At 44.0% G+C, this 23,962-nt stretch overlaps 1 protein-coding gene across 2 annotated transcripts in view; it reads left to right on the forward strand.

Annotated features, from left to right (window-relative positions):
• The window catches only part of Slit3 (slit guidance ligand 3), a 606,864-nt gene that overhangs the window by 317,362 nt on the left and 265,540 nt on the right, over positions 1–23,962 (forward strand). The window contains exon 1 of one of the 2 annotated variants that reach the window (XM_087194497.1): positions 17,899–18,591. The exons of the other annotated variant lie outside the window; for it this stretch is intronic. The gene's annotated coding sequence lies outside the window, so the exon portion shown is untranslated. Of the gene's footprint in view, positions 1–17,898; positions 18,592–23,962 lie in introns of those variants that run through there. 2 annotated transcript variants of the gene reach the window in all.

The following is a 23,962-nucleotide window of genomic DNA, read 5'->3' on the forward strand; positions in this document are numbered from 1 at the left end:
AGAGGGTAATAAAAGAACAAAGTCCCATAGATGCCTGTAACTTTTTAGCTCTGATGGTCTAAAAATTCATCTTGCTGAGTGGACTCCACTTAAAGTGGTGCAGTATCTTTCCTTGTTGAATTGAACAAAATCTTACTCCTAATCAACCTGCTTATTTATCTCTTAAATGCTATGAGAATAGGCCTATGCCTTAATTTTGTTCTTACTAATTTGTCTTCCCAATAGACAGTTGTAATCTTAAGAGTTTTCTCTTTCACTGTACTATAAATGAAGGAAACTGTCTCCCATTTAAGCATGACCCAGAGAGAAACTAGACCTGGATGAGAGGAGCCAGATGCCCAGGGTGAGCTGTTTAAGGAAGCCCTCACCCTTAGGGATGTGCAAGTGCAGAGTGGACACCTGAGAGTGTGTTCCCCTTAAATGGTGTGCCCAGATGACTTCTATGCCTCACCCCAGCCCTGGTCCAGGCTGTATTCTCTAGACTGTTTTGGGAAGCACTGATGACATCTGACTTTTTAAGCCTTCCAGTGGAAATGGATTATGGGTCCTGTCTGGAAAAGTGTCTTGCAGCATGTGCAGGTAATGAAGCACAGACCTGCTGACCTCCAGCTGCCTCAGCTACAGGTAGCACAGATCAACTGCTATGCTTTGATGTCCTCCCCAGTCCACATTATCTTTGCCTCTTTATAACAGTTCGGCAGAAAGATTTGAAACAAACAAATACCCCTAGGTAACCAGAAGGCTCACAGGTTTACTGTGTTAAACTGGGTTACATTCTATCAGCTCTCCCTTACTTATAAACAGGAAAGTTCACTAAGTCCACTGGACTTCTTTTGTCCAGCTTGAAAAATGAGATGTGTTTGTTTTGAGCACTAGGTACAGTGTATCCACCAAGCTCCTAGTGGTCCTTCGTACATCTTGTGGCCAATAATATATAAAACTGCCTCAGGCTTCCTACAAGTACATGTGAATATCTGCCTTTCTCTTTTCTCCCATGGTAGTAACTTATTGAAGAAACTTATTTCCAACCGGTTAGGCATTAAACTTTCTCACATAAATCCACATTGGATGTCTCTGGTCAAATTATAATTTTCCAAGTATCCTATCACTGAGTCCAGCTAAATTATTCCTAATGTTTTCCCATGACTGGGTGACTTTTAAAATCATGACTGTGGTATAAAAGTGTTTTCCCAGATGCCTTATTAAGATTTGCACAAATGCTAACCATTTATCAGCAGGAAATGTTTGCCCACTTAGAGGAAAATCAAGATAATGAATTGATTGATTGATTGCTTTCTGCAGCCCCCTGCATTTCCCTCCATTTGGCTTGTCTTCTTGGAGTTTGCTGTTGTAACTATGGCCAACTCCCTGTGGGTTCATAAATCAAAATTGCTGATACTTACTACTTTGCTGGTCTTTCCAAATCCAGTTTGAGATTCTCTCCTTAAAATGTTGCCTTTTGTTGCTGATGTTTCATAAGGCACTATGTTACTAAAATGAAATATTTTCTCCTGGCTTTTAACTTCAAACTCAGTACAAAGCAAATCTTAAAGAAGAGACAGTGACAGAGTGTAAAGTTTAGAGATGAAGGTCATCCTCTCGTTCAAAAAGCCTTAACCTAGGCTTTTTGAGGTTCTGACTCTCAATAAATTCTTATCAGGTGCCTACTATGAGACAGATGTTGCCTTAGGCACCAGTAATAAGAGGTGTGATCAAAAGATATGGTACATGTTTAATTAAAAAAAAAATACTATAGTAAGAGACACATTACCATTAACTTCCCTCAGAGAACTCCCCCTTGCTTGAAACACCGTTATCCCACTATGCTTGCCACTTTCTGAAGCAGTTCTGGAGGTTCTCTTTTGTGCCTTTACAAGGGGTCATCAAAAAATACACTGAATGCCACAGCTGAATCCCATCCAATGGAAAGTCAGCCTCATAAAAACACGTTGTGTGTCTTCATCTACCTTATTCACAGAATCTGCCACCATGTTATTTCTGGCTCTTCCCCAAAGTTACAATGACCATGGAATGTAAATATTTTGAATCAATTCAGGATATTGAGGCAGTTGTGACCACCCAACTAGACACTCATGAAAGACTTCCAGCACTGCTTCAGAAAGTGGCAAGAACAATGAGATATAGTATGTTTGAAGTTAGGGAGAGTATGTTGAGGGGATTAATGGCAGTGTGACTTTTACTCATAAGTTTGATTTAAATGTTCACTGTATTTTTCAGTTACGCCTTATATGTTAACAAACAAGACAGACTTAGTCCTATTTTTATGGTGTTAACAGTCTAAGACCGAGATCACTAAACTTGTTTTTGTGATTGGCTAGACAGTAATTATTTTATGTTTGGAAGGCCATAAAGCCTGTCACAACTCATCTCTGCCCTGCATAGTTATCCAAGATATCCATAAATTACCCATAGATGACCCTCAAAGGAATGAATACGAGTGAGTGCATTCTAATAAAACTTTATTTACAAAAACAGGCAATGGATTGGATTTGGCCTGTGGGACATAGTGTGCCATGTGAAAGAAAGATGCAAAAATAAGTAAAGAATTAAATATAACAATTACCACATGTGCTGACTGCCATAAAAGGAACACTTGGAGTGCAGAGATAGACAGGTGCAGGGGAGACCTGCCTGGGATGGGGTGGTCTGGAAGGGAAGGCTGCTTTAAAGAGATGTCACTGAAGCTGAGTCCTGAGGAGGTGAGGAATGGAAGTAGAAGGTTGCAGGTAGTAAGAACTGCATGGTCAAAGGCCCCAAGGGAGGAAGGTAGTTGGTGAATGTAAGGAGCTAAAAAATCACCACAGGGGTCACCTGCCGTGTCTTTCATCCATCTCTGAGCATGAAGCAGAGTGATCTTGTGACTCACAGGGGGCCTGTTGGCATCCCCAAGAATCCACAAATGGAATGGCTGCTTCCACTGCCCTGGAGGACACACAGGGACCAGAGATATGAGGGTTAGACTCACTTTGCTTCTGCTTCTGCAGAGAAGACCTTTCACTAACGCATGGGGTATGGAAAGCTTGCTTGGAATGTGTCAGGCTAAGCAAAAACACATGGTCTGGATGTATTCTCCTAAAACAGAGCTAGAGAAAGGTGAAAAACAGAGCAGCCTCCCACAAATTAATGCCTTTTTAGGGAAAAGGTCTCTGACAGGTATGTCGGGTACCGTTGTAAATACATTTCTGTACACGCACACACGTGTTGTTTGATCACCAAAATGTCATTGTCTGTTCCTGTCTTTTGATCAGAATGTTAGGCTCAATGCTAGAAGCTGCATTTCCAGTGTGACCAGCCACTTGAAAGATGCGCTAAGTCAGATAGGACATGGCATGCCCCCTGTCCTCATACTAAAGCTGGCCAGGGATCCAGGGTAGGGGCAGGAATAGAGCAGGTGGACAGCCAGGAATTCTAGATAATCTGAATGCATTGTTCTGCCCAGCAGTAGTGCTGAGACACTGCAGTCCTATACAATTGAGATGTCAGCTGTGGGACCTATTCGTACCTTTCTGACCTGCCCCTCTCTGTTCTCCCTATAATACTTAAGAGTGATTTTTTTCAAAGAATAGATCCAATCAACTCTCTGACTTTCTCTGTCTCTCTCTTTCACACACATACACAGACACCATGCCTTAAGTGGTATACTATTGCCCCTAAGAGAAAGAGAAAGATTCTCATAGCATAGAATAATCTAATTAGGCTCCTGGATTCTTTCTTCTTCAGACTCGTCTTACACTTCTCTCACCAAAACAAACTTTACCAATCTTACCAGCCTATCCTACTTCCTCCAGCCACAGAGCCTTTGTACAGGGAAATCTCTGTCACCATGTACCCTTCATCATCGGCTCATCCCCAGCTTTTGGCTCCCTCATTAGGTCAGTTTTTCTTCTCTAAGCTTCTATCACTCTCTGTATTTCTCTTTCAGAGTACTTACTATTCCGATAACTTTATATTTGATTGCATTATTTGATTAATGTTGATTGACCTTTGTTTAACATTGGTTCTTGCCTCCCACCATCCCCCTCCTCCTCAGTCTTGGGGCAAGAAATAGGGCAGAGTCTGTGCGTAGAGTTGGTTTGTAGATTTTGTTTTTTGTTATGTTTATTCATCACTGCACCATAACGATCGATCTCTGGTACATGGTTGAAACCAAATACTTGGGGGGTTTTTTGTTGTTTTTTTAATGAATGAGTGAATGTGTGAGCTATTTCCACCTCCTTGGGCACTGGCATAGTCCTCAGGAATGATGCCCTATTGCCCTGGGGGTTTCCCCTCAATGATGCAATCAAAGATGCTACTTGATTTGTTTCAACAGTGAAGGGAGAAAGAGAAGGGAAAGTAGAGTACTTTCTTGAGGATTTTTCTGAGCCAAAGGAGTGTCGGTGATGATTCATTGACACCCCGTTGCACATGTGAGGAGATGAAGGTTTTGGAGGCCCTGGGCTTGTGAAGTCACCAGCCATTTGTATGGCCCAAGGTCAGTCCTTAGGGCACAGTAAGTCTGGTCTCTATGTCAGTCCATGGTCATTCCTGAGTACAGTACCTCTCTTCCTTTGTAAAAGTAATCTTAGCCCTAAGCAAACAAATAAAGCTCCAGCTTCTCCTTTCTCTCATCTTAGAGTCCTTCTGTCCACTACTAATGATCACTTCAGACCCAGTACTCTTTCCACAGCAAAAATTCCTTTAAACCTACCTTTCTTGATCTAAAATCCTCAGAACCCACCTGTCCTAGGTCTATGAAACATTTAACTGTAATTCTCAGGGTCCATGGGCAAACAAACCATAATCTAGTTGTGTTCATGGATTTACATGCAATACATCTCAGTTAAACACACATTCTTACCAGGATCTGAAGGTGCTTAGCAGTGAGATCCTAGAACACCATTACAAGTCTATGTGGCTATTTTACCTCATTTGTGTTCATTTGGCTCTGTTCTTGGCAGAAGCAGTACTAGATTTCACTTTTAAAGCAGAAATTACTCCCACCCCTCTGTATGTTCAAGGATGCCTCTGCTTAGCAGGTCTAAACTGACTTAATTTCCCCATCACTTTCCATCAGTACATAGACTGAAGGTTAAATCTTGAGTTGGATTTATCCCATCCAAATGAATCATAAGTCATTCAAATCCAGGTCACCATTACCCATTCGTGGACACTGCAAGATTTCCTGGGCTCTGCCACAGGCTCCATCATGCCATTTGGAGCTAACTCTTCCTGGATGACCTGCAACTGTAGCATATGTCCTAGTTTCCTAGGCCTTAATTCCCCATCTGTAAAATGATCCTGACTTATCAGCTGACTTTCACATGTCTCTAAGTTCCTTCATTTAATTGGCCCAGGGCATGAATTAGATTCATCATCTAATATCCAGGAAGCATAATTACAGTAAACCAGGTGTGACTCAATGGGAAATCGTGGGGTTCATGGTGAATGGGAAAGCACATGCCTACCAAAAGGGGTGGCATGATCTAGGGAACAATACGGCTGTATCTCCAACATCAATTCCATCCCTCCCTCATTGGGTAGCAGCCAAGTGGTAAAATGGACCCATTCTAGGCCCACAGTTCATTTCCCCGAATGTTTGAAACTAAACAGAACTTCCTAAGCCTTGGTACCAGAATTATTACAGATCATCCAGGCTTAACCCAGCCTACAACATGGGACTCCCAAAGCCATTAGTTCAGGGTGACTCAATCAGCTGGAAATTCTGACATACAGTTGTCCATTCTAGAACCATAACTATTTTGTCCTCATTAAGACTACAGCCCTTGTGGTGAAGCCAGTATCTTAGAAGGACGAGTAGAGAAGCAAAAGGAAATTAGACATTTAATGACTTTATTGAAGCCTAAACCTAACCAAACTTACATTCTAATCCACCTCTGAGCTTTTCAGGTTTTTGGCTTGGGTTTTCCTTTATTTGTACCAGCATTCTTTTTTTTTGTACCAGCATTCTTAACCAGTGCAGCTGCCTCCAGTGTTTACTGTAGAAAGGCAAGTCCATTGCTTTCAGATGTTTTCTCCCCAGTAGCAACTGGAAATTTGGATTTTTAGCTTAGATTTCAATACTAAAGTACCATGTTAGCACAAAAAAATCTCTCTCCTAAAGGTGCTAGTCTGTACCTCTCAATCCTGAATTTAATATTCTCTAGTTCTGTGACTACAGCCCCTTCTGGACTTCCAGATAGTTTCCATCCAGTCCTCATGTTGGCTCTGTCTTACATAATCTGTCTTACACTGAGGAGGAAGCAGTGTAAGACACCAGCACCTGTCATTGAGCTGATGAACCCCTGAATGACTAAGGACTTTGACGGTTCACAAGATTCTGGCACAAAATAAATTAGGGGGGAAAATTCCCTAAGGGTGGTATATCTGCTTTTCCATTGTTTCTTCATCTCCATCTGACCAGAGAGAAAGTACTTTCTCCCCATTCTAGCAAGACTCTGCTACCTCTCCCAGCCCTCTTCTGGGCTCTGTTTCTTCCATTGAGTCTCACAGACCATTTGAATGGAATGAGATTTAGCAGTCATTTTCTTGGGCCGCTTCCTGGGAAGATTGTGGAAAGAGGTCCTACACAGGGCTCAAAGTTGCCTATGACTTCATCCTTCTTTTAGTGAAGGCACCAAGCTTTCAATCCACAACTTCTGTCACACACTCCAACTTATCTCTATTTTTCTATGTCTTGCCTCCTTATTTTCTCCCAGGAAGTATCCTTGGCCAGGACTGGTTTCATCATGGACTCGTTAGTAAGAATACCCCACCTGTCGTAGAATGACCATGGCCCTTTGAAGTCAGATTGGTCTGAGTTTGAATCTTAGCTCCACCATTTAAACCTGTGTGATTTTGGAGCAATTTACTTGTATTCTCAGAGTCTCAATTTTCTTCAGATGTAAAGGAGTTACAAAATTGTACCTCATTTGGTTGTTATGACAACTAAAGAAACCAATCATATAAAACACTCAGCGCAATACCTTGTAGTGGCCATTTGATAAGTACAGTCACGCACCGCTTAACAACAGGGTTACAGTCTGAAAGATGTGTCATTAGCCAAGTTTGTCTTTGTGTGAGAACATGAGTATACTTACACAAATAAGATAGCTACAGTGTTGCTAGGTGATATAATATTGTTGCATAGCTGCTGTATATGTGCTCCAGTGTTGATTTAAACATTGTCACAATAGGGTGCATGACTATATGTTTAGCCTGTTTCTTTTTAGGAAGTTTGTAATTCTAGAGAAGAAGCACTGCTCCTCAATTCTTACCTACTGGATTCGATGTATTCATCAATTTATGTACCAGTTATGCACACATTAATCCGTGATTCACTGAGACCTACTACTGCGTGCCATGTAGTTTGTCAGGTACCAATGGTACAGTGATGAATAAATGAGACCTGCCCTCCTAGAGCTTATAATCCAGCAGGGAAGACAGTCATTTAAATAAGCCAGTGGAAAATTTCCAAGAGCCATGTTGAGAAAACTGTGTAATAACTATATGACTAAAATTAAGGGCCCTGCAGTCTGACAGTCTTGAATTGAATCCCGACCCTGTCTCTTATTAGTGTGTCACCCTGGGCAGGTCACTCAACCTCCCCGTATGTTTACTCCCTTTGCTCTAAAGAGAGGATAATTGTTCCTGCCTCATAGAATTGTTGGAAGGGGACACACACTTGACAGTTGGGGCTCAGATAGTGCACCCAACCAACATGAGCCACTGTTAGCTGGCTGTCACAGGAAGCCACAGTCCTACCTATCTGAGCTCCCTGTGCAGCCTCAGCTGACTCCTGAGCCTAGAGAAGACAAAGGCTATGTCTCAGAGTGAGACCCACCAGCTCCTCTTCCCATGTCACTGAGGATGGATTTTTGGCCCCACACTGATCCAAAGAGGCCATCACTAGAGAAAGCCAGGAGGTGGGCCCCTGCCAGGTTGTCTCTCCTAATTTGAACAAAGGATACCATGTTTTTTCTTCCACATACAGAGTTATCCTGCAGAGTTGCAGATGGCGTGGCTCTCCAGGGTGGTTTGACATGTGTAGGGGTATTTTCTTACACAACATTGGCCACAGAGTCATAGTAAGACAGACAGGGCCTTTCATTCCCCTGCGAGCTCCACCTGGCCTTGAACACCTGTCAGAACCCAGGACGTTATTCTTAGGAGAAACACTAAGTTCTCCAGGGGATAAGCCAGCCCCCTCATTTACAGATGGATTAACTAAGGCTTAGGGTGGGATGACTTGCACAAGGTCACACACAAAAAATTAATGTTAGATCCAACGTTAAAACCCATACTGCTATGTGTCCTTTGCCACAAGCCCCTAAGGATGAACGTTGAAAAGCAACCAATTTTTTTTTTTTTTTCAAATCTCAACCAAATCAACTGGCTGTGTCTACCTAGAGTTTTCTGCCAGGAATCATGGTGAGACGACTTTCAGCTTCATTCAGAAAAGAGCTGTGATTGATCAGCATTGTTTGCCATGTCTCAGAGTGAGGCCACATAGTATACATATTATTGGGTAGTATTAGTCCAAGGAGAGACCAGCCATAAGCGTTGAACGTGGAGGAAATCTAAGGTGTTAGGTTATATTATTTGGGAGGATATGTGTATTTAGAGTGTTGAGAATTAAATATCACACTGCAGTTAAGGACATAGATAGTTCTGGGTTTGAATCCGAGATTTCTTCTTGATAGTTGGCTTACATCAAACAAATTATTATACTCCTTGGGGCCTAAGTTACTTCATCTATAAAGTTGGGGTGATAACACCTGTCTCACAGGAGTTTTGTGGGCATTAAAAGAGATAGTGCATGTAAAACCTCAAGGACAGTGCCTGACTTACAATAAATTCTCCCCAAAAATGGGTAGCTGGACATGAATACCATGTGGAGTTACCTCAAGGTGTGAACTATTAATCCTTCATCTTTCTGGGTAGATAACTAATATTCATCCATAATGAGATCCTAGAATATTTTCTGCCCAGCAATAAGCACGTTTTTTAAAAAAGCTTTTTGTGGTAAGGCAATTTTCTCCTAATTTATCTTAATTCCTTGAGAGATATAATGAGTAAGTAGCTTGTAGGCCAGTCATATATGGTTAATCAGAATGCTTCATTTGTCAGAAGACTCTATTCTGTGCACCAGCATTGTCTAAGTGACAGGTCTGAAGACAACCATTTGCAATCATCCCTCAAAAAAGTTTGAGAAAAGTAACTGGGTGTATGAGGAAGAGACAAAATGCAATGGTTTGCTGGTAAGTCCTGTTTCAACTGTTTCCTAAAAGCAAGGAATTGACAGTGTGCAGTTTATCAAACTGGACTACTTACATGGAACCCTCACCTCCTTGCATGATGTGAACCACTTAAAACTCAGAGTGGTTAAGCGACTTGTAACTAAGTAGCAGAACCAGGACAAGGAGCCCCTCAGCCCTCCCCAACCCCACTTGTACACAATAGAGGTCGCAACAGAATCACCAGAAGAGCTCATTGAAACTGCACACCTGAGCAGCTAGTAATCAGAACCTCTGGGGCTGGCTCCAGGCACCTGTATGCTATAACCAGCCTCACAGCTATTCTGATGTACAGCCAAGCCTGACAACTATTGCTAGGCCCCCATTTTTTAAAATAGGCTTAGGGGCCAACAGCATTGGCATCGCCTAGGATCCTGTTAGAAATGCAGCTTCCTGGCCCCCGCCTGAACAGAAAGGGTACGGTCACAAGATCCGCTAGATGGTGTGTGTGCCAATGAATGTCTGAGATGCTCAGACTTTACAAGACCTTCCCACCAGTTCCAACATCAATACTCTTTACAAAGGACCAAGATTAACAAAAGTATCTGCTTTGAGTTGAAGAATCTACAGCCTTGAGATAAGTAAAATTAGATCTTCAACTTTGTGGGTATCTTAGCAATACATTCAAAATCTAGCTCCTCAAAGACAGATCTTCTCTCTGATGGTTCTTGGATCAGCTGATTGAGGCTTGTCATTTCAGCGCAAATGTTAATTTTTTTAAATGAACCTTAATATTTCTTCAAATGCATTTTGCAACCATTTTACCATTGCCTGCCAAGTCAGCCTTGTCTGCCACACAGAGACCATCTTCACTTTGACTTTCTTGTACTCTTTTTTTGCACACTAGGATCTTAGCAGAGAACTTCATGGCTTTTAATATCCTTCAGCATAATGGGTCATTGAAGAAGTTTTGCTACAGTGTTACTGCTAATAGCTTGTATGTATGAAGTAGATGGTAAATTTTCATTTGAAATGAAGTATGAAGGAATTTTATTTCTTTCTATGACGGTTTTCTAGTTCCACAAGTGTCATTTGTTTATCTCTTTTCCCCTTTAAAACTCAAAGTGAGTTTTCTTTGTCCCTGGTGTGGCTGTGTCCAGCGTTCGTATAGTGCCATGCAGCAGATCACGTCCCTTCCACTTTGCTAGCATGGAATAATCAACCTGCTAGGTTGACAGGTCTTTTCTATCGATCTTGGTAAGACCAGATTCAGCAGGTGTGGCAACCCCAAACCTGAGGTCTTAGCTCCTGAGACATGTTTTAGTGAGATTTTGGGAGGAATGGAGAGGGCAGGAAGGGAGATTCCATCTGATGCCACAAAGCAACATTTACAGACTCGGCACTGGAGACCTCTTCTCTGTGGGCTTTGAGTCTCATTCCCCCAACCCATACCTACACACTCCCCTCCATCTCAACACAGTTTTTCAAATTCCTTTTACCTTGAACCTTATGGCAGTGGCCTAAAGCCCATTGTCATAGTGGGGCCTAAAAGAGGTTTGGAAGTTGGTCTGATGAGGATGCATTTCCCAAGCCTGCCCTTTATGGAGTATCTGTTCACCTGACCTCACAGCTAATCCTGGTGTGGACCTACCAGGGTATAGTTAGGGCCATTCAATTTGGGTTCTTGCCTTCCCCATGGCTTGGTACAACCTGACCCATAGAAAGGGCTCCATATACACCTGCAGCTTGAACTAGTGACCAGGCATGAGCCTACTTGGGAGAGGAGGAAGGAAGGGGAGATGTGGGGAGGGAGAATAGGAAGCAGTTTAGTCCTATCCATTAGCATTCGCCACTTAGAGAAAGCAGCCACACAGAGTTCCCCGATGGGGGACTCTCCAGGGAGCACTGCTGTCTAACCTGCAAAAATAGAAAAATAATTTTCTTTTCAAAAACACTGCACTAGCCAATTGATTTGCTAATGGATTCTGGCAGCCTTTGTATTAGTGTAAGAAGCCATTCAGACCACCATTGACAATGTCAAACTTATAAATTGCTCTTGTTAAAATCTGCACATCAAAATTAAATAGGAAATACCTGGGGAGCTGGGCCCCACCTCATGGAAGGCCTGCAGGAGCACTACTAGGTGGCCTAAGAAGGGCAAGCAGGGAATAGGCCTTCCTCTGGATCACCCAAAGACCTTCTGAAGTCTTTGGAAGAAAAAGTGAAGGTATGAGATGGGAACCTGGTGAGCTTTGGACTTTAGCTCAGGTCTGACACAGAAGCACTTTAGGAAAAAAAAAAAAAAAAAGGTCAGCATTAAAAATCCACAACTTTTATATTGCTTGAAAAAAGAGAAGGTCTGGCCACCCTGGCCTGTGTTCTTTCATGGCAACAATCAGTTGCAACAACTACACTCTTTAAACAAGCCCTTTCCTTTCCAGTTTGCAAAATATCTTTACTCCCAGACCCTTCTCTCCTTCACATGACCTGCCTTCCCTACTGGTGAGTTTGAATTCCACTGAGGGCTGGGGTGTGTTAGGCTTTGAACACAGAATCTTGACTTCAAATGACCTTGGATAGGTCTTATATATTCAAGCCCTAGTTTTCTTGTTTGTCAAACAGAGCTAACCCACCTTGAAGTATTCTGTTGATTAACTGACAAGAGTCATTCTCTCCAGCCACCTATACTACTTTGCAGAAAGCTAAGCACCTTACAGCTGTGAGCCAGGAATCTTACAGGTGCTAGAAATGAAGTCTTCTTCCTTTATTCACACAGATACTTAGGGTTGTTGCAACACTAGCCCCTGCAAAACTAAACCAGTGTTTTGAATAAATAATTAATGATAATAACTAACACTTCGGAGGACTTTGTATATGTTGGCCACACTTGCTTCACTTTTTTCATCATCTGTGTTCCCTCAAAGCCTGAGAAAGTTGAGGTGGTTAGACCCTATTTATTGATAAGCAGCTGGGCTCAGGAAGTTAAATAACCTGCCTGAGGTTAACTCCTTTAGAGAAGCCTAGAGCAGAACATTCTACCACCTTCAGCTCCCTATTGCCTTCCTGTGCTTGATCGTGAAGAGTAAGACAATTTTCAGTGAATTGTTGGGCCCTGGGACTGACACGTGTTTCCCCAGAGCTGAAATGACACCTTTGAAGTAAAATTTTCTCAGCTCTCAGCTCCACAGGAAAAACCTATTTGGGGGCCCATTATGGCTGTATTCTACAAGCCATCAACTAGGATGCTTAAATATAGCATTTCTTCGGTTCTCAGCTGCCGGCAACAGGGAAAACATTTTGAAGGGCAAATAAATATTTATGTACGAGGGCTCTTTGTGCACAGTAAATGTTTGATTCTGTTGTCCCAGCTCCCTGAGCTGAAAGTAAATTATGGATTCCCCAAAGGGAGTGTGAGTGTGAATATACATTCAGCACCTATATTCATGCAGCAAGGCTATGGGGCATCTTCCGTGTGAGAGCCAGGCACCAGGCTGAGTGCTGGGGCTAGCAGGTTAGGAGACGCTTCTGTGTACCTGGAGACCTGCACAGCGCTTTGCACTAATTTTCTCATCTAATTGCTACAACCCAATGAAATACTTATTAGCATCATTCTGCAGATGAGAACCAGCTGAGTTCCTGTTTCAGACTGACCTGCTCTGTGTAGACATGAGTCAAGAAAGAAGAGATAACATTCTCACATTTACTAATATGCTGATTTCCCCCCTAAACTGTAGGCTCATGGAGGAGTCCCTGGATGATAACGTTTGCTAAAATGCTGTCCAGTCCTCGGGGAAGACACCTTGCTAAGCACTTACTTGCTGTTTCTTTGAATCTTCACAGTGCCCTCCATGGGCCAGTCATGATGTGTTCCTTGGAAAGACCTGCTAGGAAGGAAAGTTGCCAAAGTTGGCTCACAGCCATAGCCATGAGGGGGAGAGCGAGATTTGGGTGATGCCAGTCAGGAGTCTGTCTCTTTGCATTAACTTTGATCAGACTCCTCCAAATTCGCTTTCCAACCAGGCCTTGATGTTTGAACTTCTGTGTTCATCTCTACATCGCCCAGTTTTATCAAGAATCCTGCTAAGTTGCTTGGACCGGAATCCCCCACTCTCACTATCCGGCCACGTTTTTTTTTTTAATCCTGTGCCATCCTCCAGTGATGTTGATACCGCTGGCCTGTCTCCAGCAAGAATCTCCTCATTTCAATTTAGCCAGAATCACCTCACCTCTGATGTTTCGTCTTAGTAATTTTCTATCCGCTAACCCCTCATCTCACCACCCTGGTCCTTACCCGTAAGTTTATAGCTGTGTCTCCTTGTATCCCATGATGAGCCTAGTCTTTTTTGCCTACTACAAAACCCCATTGCGGTGGTCCATACACCTATTGCAGTGGTCCTGAATTTTGCCTTCCCTCCCATGCCTGAAAAGAATAATGAATAATTTTTACTTTAGCAATACCTAAATCCCTGGAGAAGGTAAACAAGTCCTCCAATAGGAACAGCCTGCCAAGGATCTGTCTCCCCTTTGCTTTCATTCAACATTCTTTTTCTTACTACTCTTTCCCTTCTCTTTTCTTTCTTCTCTCTTTGCTTTTTTCTTTTCATTTCTTTTCTTTGTGCTTTCTCTTGTCTCCTATCTTTTTAGTGTTTTCTCTTTTCTTTCCTTCACCTCCTCCCCAAAAAAGACAGACCTCAGATCTCAGAGGTTAGAGGGGAATTGTTGGAGGGAACTTTTCTGGGGGCGATGCAGCGAGGCACAAAATGCAGCACCTTGGGGGAAGTAATACCAGATGTGACATTGGTGCCAACAATCAGCCTGAAATGTAAATGTGTGCTGAGCTCCAGTAATAAAGCGCTTACAGCTGGAGCCCTGGGACTGCCAAAGGGAGGGGGAAGGGGCCTGCTTCTTCAATAGAGATGGATCAAAATCTAGTCTTTGCGTATATTTATGCCTCCAACATCCTTTTCTGCTTTTTTGGAAAGGTGATCCATCTTCCCCTAAGTTTATTAGAGGCGGTTTTCCAACACCACTTATAAAATATTACAGGCGGCCCCATGATTCATGACTTCATTTATAACCCACAGCACTTGGGAACTTTGGGGGAATAGTTCTCATTGAATCTTATTTCCCAACTCTGGAGCTGCCTCCTACTTCCCCAAGAAATACCAGAAGATCCAAGAGAGGTTTGAGCAGTGGGCAAGGTGGGTCTCCTAGGTGCTGACTAGGGTGCTAGGGATCAGGGTGTCCGCGTGGTCTGCCTGAGGCATCTGCCTAGGGCTGCATGGTATACTTTCCACTCCATAATAGCCCCATGCAGTGAAGACCTTACGCTGGGAGTCTGTTTCCTTTTGGCTCTGCACACTTCTTTGGCAGGGGCCTCATTTCATGAGACAGTTTTGTGGGAGCAGAGAGAAGGAGCGACAGGTCAGGCTAGGCCTGGGTCGGCCCGCGAGTCAGCAGGAGCCTTGGAAGAGGCTCCCTCCTGGAAAGTGCAGGGCAGGAACCTGTTTCTTAGCTTTCCCATCAGAATGGTAAAGCTAATTCCTGTGGCCTAAAGCAGTATTTTTCTTACTAATAAGCATTGTTAATGGCTGGAAATCCCTTACTTCTTTAACCAGAGCTGACAGCAAGTCCTCATCTTAAATACGAGGCCAAGAATCTGTGAGGTTTTTCACAAGAACGCTTGTGCTATGACCATGATTAAAAAACTAACAGTGGTGCTATTCTCGTGAAGAATGCTGGTGGGAAAAACATCTTGTACTATCACTTCCCTCACCACTGGCTCTCCCTAACTAATCCCCTGCCCTGAGGTCAATTTTGTTACTGTTATTTCCTGAGACAAAGGGGCAGAATCTGACTTTTATAATATATCCCCCCTTTCCATCCCAGAATTAGAAGTACTCTACTCTCCCTCAACAGGATGCATTCTAACTCACTGAAATGAGAGAAATATACAACCAGACTTGGGGTGTGCTCATAATAATTATGTATTGGATTGTGAAAATATTTAACTTAGGGAATCCAATTCTGTGTGCTGAGCAGCATGAAGCAGTTAAATCATTTATCAGTGGTGGCGAACCTATGGCACATGCCTGCTATTTGTATTTTTTTTTAAGACAAAAGATGTCAATGTATGAATTGTTTTTTCTAAACTACAACCTCAGTATTTGGGTTTAATTGCAGTGTTGGCACTTGGCGATAAATAAGTGGGATTTAGAGCACAGTTTGGGCTCTCGTCTCTAAAAGATTCCCCGTCATTGATTTATATATTGGGCAATTTCACCTGCCATTCTGTCAGTGTGTGCCCTGGCTGAGCCTGAGGTGGAAAAATGTGAATCTACTCCTCACTCCTATACCCTATCCTTGCCCAGTAGTATTCTGGACAGGTATGTTGTGTAAGGTGGGTCCTTCCTTCTTGTATGTTTGGGGGTTTTTTTGTACCGGGGATCGAACTCGGGACCTTGTACTTTCGAGGCAGGTGGCGGAACCACTGAGCTAAATCCCCGGCCCACTTATATGTTTGGTTTTTTTTTCTCCTTATACGTTTTTTAATAGAGATCAGCAAACTATGGCCTGGCAGACTAGCCCCTGGGCCAAATCTGGTTCACAGCCTGTTTTTTTAAATAGCTTGGTTGGAGTACTGTTATGCCTATTCATGAGAATGCTATAATAGCAGAATTGAAGAGTGGCAACAATGACTGTGTGACATAAACTAAAACACTGGCATCTGGTCCTTTAAACAAGTTTTCACCAACCTCTGCTTTATATCTGAACTTGTGCATATCACTATATAGAGCTCATCTTTAAGCACTGGGGCTGCCTTAACAAAATACCACAGACTGAGAGACTTATAACAGCAGAAATGTATTTCTCACAGCTCTGGATACTGCAAAGTCCAGGACCAAGGCTCCGGCAGATTTGGTGTCTGGTGAGAAACTGATTCTTTGCTCACAGATGGTGACTTCTGTGTCCTCAAATGTGGAAGGGACAAGGAGATCTCTGAGGTCCCTTTTATAAGAGTACTAATCCCATTCATGAGGCTCCATACTCAATATTTAACCACCCTCCAAAACCCCCACCTCCATATATCATTACAGTAATGATTGTGTTTTAATATACAAGTTGTAAGGAAACCAAGAATACAGGCCACACAGAATTGGATATTCAAAGCTATCTAATGCTGTATTTTATAGGTGGGATTTTCAAGGGTAATTGAACTATCCATGACTTTGCCCTTCGATTTGGCTTCTGAACTTAACTCTAACAATGATTCACCTGCACTGTGGCATATTTGTCTTGTGTTTTGGTTTGGTTTGGTTTTTACCTAATCTGCTCAGCTATTTTTAGACTAGCGTGTGTATACCTGACACATGTTTTTCAAAGATTCTGAAAGCAATCTTTCTCTGGATGAGGGACTGGTGCCAATAAGTGAGAACATCTGTGTGATATGTCCCAAGGACTGGGGTTCCAGGGGCCCCATGTATGTGATGTAGCACAGATATAAACCTCAGTGAAACCCTCCTTTCTTTGAATTTCACATGGCACCCTTCCTCTTGGCAAATTAACGGAGATCCCTAGCAGTCCCTGTGACTCTCAGAAATTGCTGTGGCTCATATCCCAGGAACGCGTTACTGGGAAGAACCTTAGTTTAACCTAATGCAGTCAGATTTGCCTAGAGCTCAACTCAGGATGGCAGAACCTTGGATCATCAAATGAAGGAGTCTCACAGGTCAGGTTGCCCAGGAGTTTCCAGTCCTCCTGATCCTCAGAGTTCTTGAAAATGCTTGTAAAAAGAATGCAGCTGCTCCAACACCACCTAGGGTGATTCTGAACGTGGAGATACAGAGTGGAGCCTAGGCATCTGCATTTTTGACAGTTCTGCAGAGGAATGTGAAGGACAGCCAGGTGCAGCTCCTATTGGTCTAGTCCACATTCCTCTCTTGACAGTCCAGGAAGATGAGTTCAAGACTGACCCACAAGGTAGCCAGCCAGGATCAGCACCCTCTGTCTGCTTCCTCGCTCTCCTCCTCCCACCCAGCCCCTCCCCACAACTCATTTCCCAGTCTGAGTCCACATTTTTGTCAATTCCTGAGCCTCCCCTTTGCTCACCTCTCCCGGCCCCTGCCAGACCAGAACCAGGCCTGGGCCTTCCTAGTCAGTCCCCACCAGTGGTTTCCAAACCCACTTTGGCAGAGCCCTGGAGTATCCACAGATGCCTTGGAATGACCCTGATGGAGAGTGACATCCCAGACAAGACCCAAATAACAGAGCTCTAGCTCTCTCCATATCTGACCAGAGTCTCTCCATTTATACATTTCTTGTATTAAGCCCATTTTTTTTTCTAGAGCAAGAGCTAGACCAAAAAAATCTCATAATAGGAAAGAAAAATTGAAATTCTGAGTTCTTCTGTACCTCGCAGCAAAAGAATCCACCAAACCTTTCCCATGAGATTCTGCTTTCCTTAAAAATCTCCAGTGTCAATGCTCTGTCCTTTAAATCTATGCCACCTGGACCTGCGGTCATTTATCTCAGGTGCTCAGAGGAAGCTGTTACCTGCAGCCTCAAAGCCATCCATGGCTTCCACGGGCTTCAGCTCCGCTCCCTATTTGCACCTAAATTACATCCCACCTAAATCCTGCCTACTTCAAATTGAGCCTTCTCTGACTACCCTCCAGACCCAGAAAACAGCTCGCTTCAGCTGCCCTAATTCCCTTCTGTCGTCATGGCTACAGATCAAATAGTGGTTGGGACCCACAGTGTGCCAGACACTGTATCAAGCCCTGGACAGGGCAGGTGTGATGCCCAGGTGCTGCATCCAGTCTGGAAGAGAAAGGGAGAGATGTTCTCACTCACCACCCTCTCTATGGGCAACAGTTTCCAGCGAGTTTTCCCACCTGCCTCTGTCCCCAGATGATAAGAAAAACCTTTGAGGCTCTTTCCCCACCACTCAGCCCTCCAGGACTCCCACAGCCTCCGGTCCTGGTTGAGAAGATTCACCAAACCAGCTCCAAGTGTGCGGAGGAATGGGGTCCTCGGTGGTAATGCTGGAAACTCCGGAGCTTCTCTCAGCCGGAGACCGGTGGCCTTGCTCCTGACCTGGGCAGGGCTGCGGGGCAGAAATCGTCCAGGCCCAGCACCGCAGCTTTTCCTCTCCAGCAGCCTCTTTGGGCGTCTTTCGCTGCATCTCTGCGCTGCCACCTCCTGGCCAGACCGAGTAGTGAGCAGGGTCTGTGGGCGCGGAGTCCAGACACCCAGCCCGGAGGCTGCCGCTCCACCCAGGGCTCCTGAGCGGCCCAGGGACCGTCCCCAAACTCAGTCTGCAGAGAAGACAGCACAGGCCATGGTCAGGTTACAGGTGAGCAGCCTCTGATCGGATGTTCCCCAGAAAATGGCATTGGCAGAGGCAAGGATCTCTTCTCTCTCTTACTGCATTTCTTTTTCAGCCTTTTAGTTTGTATTGCCCTTGGTTTGTTCAGATATTTAAATAGGTGCACATTTCTCTGGGGGGGGGGGGCTTGAGGCCTAATTATCTGTGTGTAGTGTATGTTCTTTGCTTTCATAGACAATCTTCACTCGCCAATACAGATCAAAATGAACAGAACAGCACAATACATGTAAGTTATGCAACGCTGGCGACGCACATAATGAAAAGGACAAGCTTCTACCCCCAAAACTTGCCATTTGCTTGTGAACCCTTCCTCTTGGGGAGAAGGCCTGAATTAATTTTTAGTCTCAGAAACTTGGTCTCCAGCCTCAGGTGGTGCTGATAAAAGGTTTCAGGAGTGGAGGAGTCAGGAGGGCAGCAGCTGTGTTCTCAGTGAGGTCCAGCTGCAGACACGTGCCTTGGGCCCTGGAGGTGCCGAGCCAGAAGACAGAGGTGAGATCTGGGCTTTGAGGCCGGCGTGTGATCCACATAGAAAGACCCCAGGCGAGCTCAGGGAGGGTTGTTAGCCAACAGTCCCCAGAAGCTGGTCGCTGGGTGATTTAAGCTCTGTGTGCTTGTAAATCAGCCCCGAAACCTGCGGGAGATGCTGGAGCCAGGCGGTCCCTGCCATCTCCCAGCCTCTCCCCTGGATGTCACTGTTGTGCTATGTGAATGGCATTGGGGAGCAGTCCAGGGACCATGAAAACCCTCCCTGGAAGCCCTGGAAGTGGCCACGCCTTGGGGCTATAGGAGGCACCTAGGACAAAGCAGGCCCAGTTTGCAGGTATGTCGGAGTCGGGGCTCAGTGTCCCAGCCCGGTGGTGCTGGATGGTGATTACGTTTGCGGATGACTCCAAGGTTCTCTGTCCCTGCTGGTTCCGGGGCAGGACTCTAGTCTGAAGCTGGTACAAAGCCGGGGTAACAGAGAGAACTGGGATCCATGGAGCACTCCTCCCTCATGGCTCTCCAGCCCTCCGACCGAAGTTCCCAAGTTGGCCGCCACAGGAGAAAGTTAAAAGGCTGACACGTGTGGTAGTTATAAGCACGACTCCAAATCCCAGCCAGGCGAACATAGGGAAATTGTTTCCCGTCTCAGACCCTCAATTTCACCACCTGCATTAAATGTGACTGTTAGTATTGTAAGAACTGAATGAGAGTACAGCATGTAGAACTTAATATGTCAATATGTAGGGCACAGCTATTAGTGTAGCAAGGTATTTAGAACAGTTTATGGCAGAGAATCTTCTATATCCATTGCCTGGGGAAAGAATCTTGCTTCTAATCCAATCATAAAAATCAGCACAAACCCGGAGATTAGAACAAATCAAGAAAGATTGGGCCCAGACCTAATGGAACTCGTGTCCTCTTTTAGCTTGGTTTTGGGTTTCCCTAACACTGTCTGCCTCTTCACAGCCACGTGTGCACATGTTTTGACCCATGTGTTGGGAGGAAGCCCCCAACCTTAGCACTAAAGCAGTTAGAGGATACTTTTTCCATCTCAGTATTGAAATATGCGGAATAACTTAAAGCAGACCCAGGACGTAGTAAAAGTTAAGCATGTGGGGAGAGCTCAGGCAGTCTCTTGGCATTGACAAGTGAGAAACACAGACACTCTGGGTGAGGCCAGGCAGAAAGTGTCAGCCTCCCCTGGGACCCAGTCGTGAACACCGATCCAGAAGTCTTTGGTCTCACCTTCGATTTTCTTGTCTGGGGTGAGACTCTGCATTTTCAATTATGAAAACTTCCTGTGCTAATCAGTGTGGCAGGACTGCATAGCATGTGCTAACTTTGCCAGGGTCGTGTTCCCTGTGCTGAAGTTATGCAGTCCGTGCTGCAGTCTTCTGAGTTGGAGAGGTTCCTCCTGGTGGCCTGTCCTTCCCCCGTCCCCCTTTCCTGTGGTCTCACACATCGAGTGGAGTTGGATTCTGATACTCTTGTCTATTTCCTCAGGAACCTATATGAGGTGCTGACAATTCTCAGTATTAGATGGGTTTATTCGATGAGGCTACCTCTCAGCTCAAGGCTGGGGATTCAAGAAGCCCATTTGATATTGAGGACCTATTAAGTCCCCTTGGAAAAAAGCTTGCTGAGTGGCAAGTCGAGATTTACCACCAACAAGCAAAGTACAAACTGGAAGGTGGAAGGCACTGTTTCAGATTTATTGGACATTTGAATTTTCTGTTTTGAGGGAACACTTTTGGCATCTTAATTCTGCAGTAATTGTGTCTGGCCATTCTTCTTCCAAAGGGTGTTTGGGACGTTGTGATTTGTCTACCGCAGGGCAATGGAGAGAATAGAGCCAAGCGTGGCAGGCTTTGGGTAGTGGGGGAAAGGTAAATTGGAAAATGAGGAGGAAGCAGCGCCCCAGCAGCTGCAAAATTGTTCAAAACCATTTTCTCAACTGGGTTAATTGTTCTTCCCCATAGTGTGGAGACACCTACGTGTTCAGAAGTCTGCAGTTCTTTATTGCGAGGAGCAGCCTATTAAGAGAGACAGATTGTCTACCAGGAGCGGCTGACTCCCACCTCTTCCCATTCTCTGCATCTTGGTTCTCTCCTGCTAACACCCCTGCCCCCCAAGACAGAGCTCATCTGCCTCTCTCCCCCTTGGCATTAGCTTTATCACTGGGAAGGGATGTCAGTGACGGGAGTGGTGGGTAGCTTCAAACCAGTTCTGCTTGAGGAATAGGAATAATTACAAAATCTCAGGCTGTTATCCAATTACTTTGACATGTGGCCATCCTAGGGAGTTCTAACTGGATTAAGTTCATTATAAAAAGATTAGTCCTAGAATGGGGACTCTGCATAACAAAGTGAACCTTCAGAATATGTGCTGCTGGGCCACCAAGGACTTTGGGGGAAACCAAGTGAATGGCTTTGTTTATTGAATTACTGCTAAGGGATTCGCCAAGGAGTTTTGTTCAGATAGTTCGTGGCTTACAGCTACTGTCAGCAGTTTGCTGTCTGTTTTCCCTTTTTTGCAGTGCTCTTCGTCAGTGCCATTGTAGTTATTGTCAAAGTGCTAATCCAAGATGTTTGTCCCTAACATTCTGTAAGCATGGTGATAAGATTATTGATCAAAATGAGTCTGAGGCATGCAGAGCTCATATATTATTCATAAACTATGTATACATGCACATATATAGTGTGTATCCATATAATACCTTGCAGCTGTATAATTCTTCTTAGCTTTACAAAGCACTTTCACATTTCTCACTTGACCCACACAGCAATATTCTGAGATAAATAGGCATTATTATAATGCTTTTACAGATGATGAAAGTAAGATTCACAGAGGTTAATCCATAGTCGTCCAATGAGATGGTCCCAGAACTGAGGTAACCGGTCAGATCTGCTATTCCAGACCTACCCTCCACAAACGCACACCGACTCAGTTTGCACGTGTGGTTTAGACACAGAGTATGTATCCACTCATAGCTGTTGGCTATTTGAATTAACTAGATTGGTTGAGATCATTTTTCTTCCTCAATTTGCCAAGAGAATTATATCACATATCATTTTTGAACAACTAATTTAGCTGCCAAATGTGTTCTTCTCCCTCGTATTGAGCTAGGAGCATTTTTTTTCATGCAGAAAACATCCGGCCGTGGTTCTTCTGTATCTTCACTGTTCTGCTTTAGGAAAAGGGACTACCACTTTATCTTCCTAGTGTAAATGCTCACACTCCTTTTGAGTATCTTGAGATGAGGGGCGTGGATGTTAGGATCAATGGAAAGATGTGAATTACCAGCCATTCTCTTATTTGCCTTGACTGACTTTCCTGGGCTGCCAACTCCTCCTGGGTGAACAAGTAAGACTCTAGATGGATAAATCTGAGCTGTAGCTGTTTGTTAGGATCAGCAGTGCCTTCACCTCCTAAGCCCACTACAGCCTGTACTAATGGATCATCCCACTCCTTTCTCCATAAGCTGTGGTTGGACTTCCAACCCATCTGAAAACAGACCTCAAAGAGTCAAGAATAGGCTAGCAAGATGACATTTGTTTACCTATGACCTTGATTCTAGATTCTGGTGACCCCAAGAACCATGTAGGCCTTGAGAAGCAAGCCCGGGGCAACCAGTCAGCCCCTCTGTGTTTACTGCCATCTCGATGGCCCCATTTGATGACCAGCAATTCAGGACAGCCAGGGAAGGTCAAGAGGAAAATGAAATGATTAATGAGAGTATTAGACTTGGGAAGAGAATATATTCAGAGTACAATTACAGTAAAGATTAGGGCAGAAGCCAGTTACCCAGAACAAGAAAAGAAATATGAAAGCAGAAATCTAGGTTACTGTAGACCAATGATTCTATCCCTTCTTTCCTAAAGAAATATAACATTTAACATATAACATTTAACATATAACATATAACATTTAGTGCCAACTTTTACTCCCTAAAGCACATCTACTCATAGTTGAAATTTTAAAACAGATAATATAAACTGTTGAAGTATAGTCTAGTTTCCCCCATGCAAATAATATAACATTGATAATTAAAAATGGTCTATTTAAAAAATAAATGAATTGACTGAACAAACCAAAAAGTTATCAACTTCAGGCAGGGCTGGAGTTAGTGGCTTAATAAATAATCAGGACTTTTTCTACATGGTGAGTCTCAGCATTGCTACACTTACCTTTTTCTTTTGTACTGGGGACTAAACCCAAGGCCTTCATACTGAGCTATAGCCCCAGTTCTTTTTATAATTTTTTTCTTTTGAAGCAGGGTCTCCCTACATCACTAAATCACCAAGATTGGGCTCAAACTCAATTCTCCTGCCTCAGCCTCCCAAAGTGCTGGGATTACTGGTGTGCATCACCATGCCCACCTCCACACTTGCCTATCACCATAGAGTTTGGCAGGAAAAAGAGTACCTTTTTTTCTAATAGTTCCTGTAAAAGTTTGGGAATTTATTTCATTGGGTCCAGCGTAATCATTTTCCCATACCTGAACCAAGCATGGCTGCAGATTGGCCAGACCTGGGTCTTATGATCTCCCTGGACACTAGCCTAGCCTCATATCTTCTCTCCTGTTCCCCTCTTCCTACCCCAGAATCACTTACACTACACATGATGCAGCTGTGGTGGACAGGAGGGAAAGATATCAGCCCTTCAGTTGGCTGCTTGCTATGTGCCAGGCCCAGTGCTAGCTGCTAAAAAGAGACTTTGGAAATGTGCCCAAAGCTTTATATTGTGCAGACTCTTTTCATATTAGTAGTCTTGGTTGACCCTGATAAACTCCCTGAGGTAACTGTTGTTATTGTCACTGTGTAGATGAGGAAAAGTCTGTTCAGCATGGCTCTGT

Source organism: Heterocephalus glaber, unplaced genomic scaffold, assembly GCF_053883595.1.
Source record: "Heterocephalus glaber isolate CG9 unplaced genomic scaffold, H.glaber_assembly_v1.0 deba00001606, whole genome shotgun sequence".
Lineage (NCBI taxonomy): Eukaryota > Metazoa > Chordata > Mammalia > Rodentia > Bathyergidae > Heterocephalus > Heterocephalus glaber.